The sequence below is a fragment of the Manduca sexta genome, chromosome 17, assembly GCF_014839805.1.
Source record: "Manduca sexta isolate Smith_Timp_Sample1 chromosome 17, JHU_Msex_v1.0, whole genome shotgun sequence".
NCBI classification, from domain to species: Eukaryota; Metazoa; Arthropoda; class Insecta; order Lepidoptera; family Sphingidae; genus Manduca; species Manduca sexta.
The window spans coordinates 7,575,489-7,579,171 of record NC_051131.1 but is presented as its reverse complement, the minus strand read 5'-3'; the positions used below and the strand labels follow the sequence as shown (position 1 = coordinate 7,579,171).

Sequence of the window (3,683 nt, the reverse complement as noted above, 5' to 3'; positions counted from 1 at the left end):
TCTTTTCATGGCTTTTCCATTTGTACAAGAGCATCAGTAGCAACTTGATGACCAAACCCTCGACTGCCAGAATGAATCATCACACAAACTTGACCAGTCTCTCTAAACCCATTTTTCCTGCAGCATATTTGTCATATATTTCATCAACAACTTGTATTTCTGCATAATGGTTGCCAGCTCCCAGCGTACCTAGCTGTGGCAATCCTCTTTTTTTGGCTCTTAAACTAACTTTGGATGGGTCAGCATTTAACATCCTCCCATATTCTTCACAATGCTCTTTATCCTCAGCCCACACGTAGCCTTCACGCAGAGACCAATCCATGCCCATTTCTAAAGCTTCTTCCATGTCACGTGCATTCATAGGAATTATACCTTTAGAACCCACACAACAGGTATGTGATCAAATAAACTCTGCGCTAATTGTTCCTGTAAATAAAATAAAATGTTATCTTACTTCTTAGTAATATTGCAAATGTGATAATTAGTGGATATGTTTGGATATTTGTATGTAAGCAACATATAGTTATCAATTAAAAAAAAAATATTCAAAATATTAAAACATTATGTTTATGAATCTCCCAAAAAGTATATACCTTTATTGGTTGAACATCTTTTTCATGCAAATTGGTTCTTGGTAGGCGTGCACTTGCAATTAATATCAAATCCTACACCACCAGGAGAAACTATTGATTTTGGATTTGACATGTCAAAAGCAGCCATGTTTCCTGAAAAATAATGTTGATAACCATATTATTCATTTTACAAAACTTAGAAAATTATTACAGTCATATATAAAAGTAAAAGTGGTGATTACATAAATGGATCAACAAAATAAAAAATGTGACAATTAAAGCTTGATAACAATCATTTCACAGAAATAATTAGCCAATTCGATAAGAGCTAATAAGTTTATCTACAACTGATTCCATTTACACAATGTTGTTCCTCTTCACCCCTTCATTCCTTTTTACCACTATTAAAAATTTTTGGAGCTTAATATTATAAGTATTTAATAACATAATTACAACAACTGTTTTACTACAAAAAATTCTATTCAGGTAAGGAAAACTAGGAAATTATTTTCTACCCTTCTTTGTATTATCTTTTCTGTATTGTTATATCTACATGTTAGATTTAAACAATAATATTAGCAAATTTGATTACATTTTAGACAAAACAAATTTAATCTATACAGTGTAATTTGGCATTGTGTTATTAAATGAAACGGCATTATATTATATTATTTACTTCTGCTAACATTGGGCTAAAATGGATAATACACAACATAACATAAATATGGTTTTACTTTTCTGATTTTTTGATCATGACCCTGTGTACACAAAAAAAAATCATTACAGCTATCAATACTATTATATAAAGCTGAAGAGTTTGTTTGTTTGTTAGAACACTAATCTCAGGAACTACCGGTTCAAACTGAAAAATTCTTTTTGTGTTAGGTGGCCCTTTGTTCATGGAGTGCTAAAGGCTATATATCCAACAAAGCTATACTCAATAGGAGCAGTAATGGCTAATCTCAGGAACTACCGGTCCAAACTGAAAAATTCTTTTTGTGTTGGATAGCCCTTTTGCCTGGAGTGCTATAGGCTATATATCATCACGCTATGACCAATAGGAGCGAGCAGTAATGAAACATGTTGCAAAACGGGGAAAATTATTAGTTTTGAGAGCTTCCGTTGCTTGCACTGCGTAAACGTTTAAAGTTATACAACAATGATGTATGACGGAATTATTCCTCTAAAAAAGTTCTACAAAAATATATTATAAAACAAAGTCCCCTGTTGCATCTGTCTGCTTGAACGTGTTAAACTCAAATATTAAGATGAAATTTGGTATGCAGACAGTTTGAGACCCTGGGAAGAACATAGGCTCCCGGGAAAGTACATAGCGTGACTTTTATAACAGAAAACCTTAGCCCGAAAAACTTTATAACGCGGGAGGAGCCATGGGCAAAAGCTAGTTTTACTATAAATACTTCATTTTACTAGGAATATAATTACCAACTATCATATTCAATTAAATTCATTTTGTGATAATATAATGAACATATTCCTTATCCTTCCCTTTTCCAAATAAAAAGTGTAGCTAAATTGTATATATTGCACATCATTGCTTAGGCGAAAATACAAACACCATTCATTTTTATAGTTATGAAAAGAGATAAAAACTTTGTCTTATTTACAAAACAAGAGATACCAAGACTCATCAATAATAAAATGTGTGAAAAGAATATTTGTGACTTTATTTATTTATCTTATTGACTTGTCTCTAAACAAGATTGTAATGGAGCAGTATATGCAATACAAGGTACTTTACTTATTTAAAAACAATCTTATATTTTGTCTTATAGGTTTTGCTAGTAGAGCATTAAGATGTAATGTTCACCTAAATTACTAGAAAAATTAAGTAGGCATAAATAACAATAACAATGAAATAAATATTTAAATTCTTCATTATAATGCCTTAATGTCTTGGTGAGATAATGTATAGTCAAAAAAATATTAATCTAGGTAAGGCATGTTACAATATTTATTATTAATTTATTTTACACTTTATAAACATCAATGTGTAAAGGTGGACTCAATGCCAAAAGCATTCTCTACCAGTCAACCTTTGGGTGATGCAGGAAGACGAAATAATATAGGTAGGTATAAACACAGTAATACACCATTTTTTAAATATTCTAAACAAAAAACTTATCAGATCTGGCACACAAAGTAACTGACATCTGTTATATGGATGCAATAATTATTGTCCGGATTGTCATTTCTGTCAGCAGATTGATATTGAGTCTGTACCAAAATCTTCAGATGCGCTCTATAGGCCAAGAGCCATATACAATAAGCAATATTCCTGCATATGGGTTGCATTGCAAACAGTTTCTTCACTTTGAATCCCTGATAACCAGTGGCTTGGGTTACGAGGAGATGGATTCATTTTTTCAGTATCATTGATTTCCTTTTAGATATACATATATAAAAAGAATAAAAATTACTTTCAAGATAAATGTAGTTGGTATCAGCTACACATTGTTGTAGATAATTTAGTTGAATAGATTGTGGGTTTAACCCCCAATTAGTGACACCATTCCTTACTGTATTTCATCATCCCAATTATAATCTTTAAATGTTGGATAATGCACCAATGATGCTATAGCAACATAGATAATCAATGCTGCTATGGGAAATTATAATCTCAGAAATGAATTCAGAAGGATCCAGATCCAATTGTACAACACATATACAAGGTGATATAAAATAAGTAAGTCCTGTGAATCCCATGCCCACAATCTTTATCACAAAATAAAAAATATTGTGCAACATTAAAATCGAAGCCAGAACAAGACCAAAGTTCTTCGAAATTTCTCAAATAATGAACCGCGACAAATAACCCTAAAAATAATTATTAATAAAGCAATTGTTTAAAAAAATATAGTAATTAAACACACTTTTTTTTACCTATAGCAAATCCATAGCCCGAATGAACGTCGGGTAAGCCCACTGACCGGCCAACGATGCCCGGCAAGGCTGCAACATTTGCGATCTGTTTCACGCCAGGAAGAAACCCTCCGGTCATGCCAGGCCTGCACGCATTTCGCAGTTCATCTAACATTAGTTTTCAAGTGTATTATTCACATAAAATACTCCTTCGACATTCATATTAGG

The 3,683-nt window shown here is 32.1% G+C and overlaps 1 long non-coding RNA gene across 1 annotated transcript; it reads right to left on the bottom strand.

Annotated features, from left to right (window-relative positions):
• Nucleotides 1-133: 133 nt before the first annotated feature.
• On the bottom strand, nucleotides 134-633 carry LOC119189599. Its single transcript, XR_005112508.1, has 2 exons — nucleotides 594-633; nucleotides 134-426 (listed from the first exon to the last, which is right to left on the bottom strand). It is a non-coding gene; the product is annotated as an uncharacterized LOC119189599 (long non-coding RNA).
• Nucleotides 634-3,683: the final 3,050 nt, after the last annotated feature.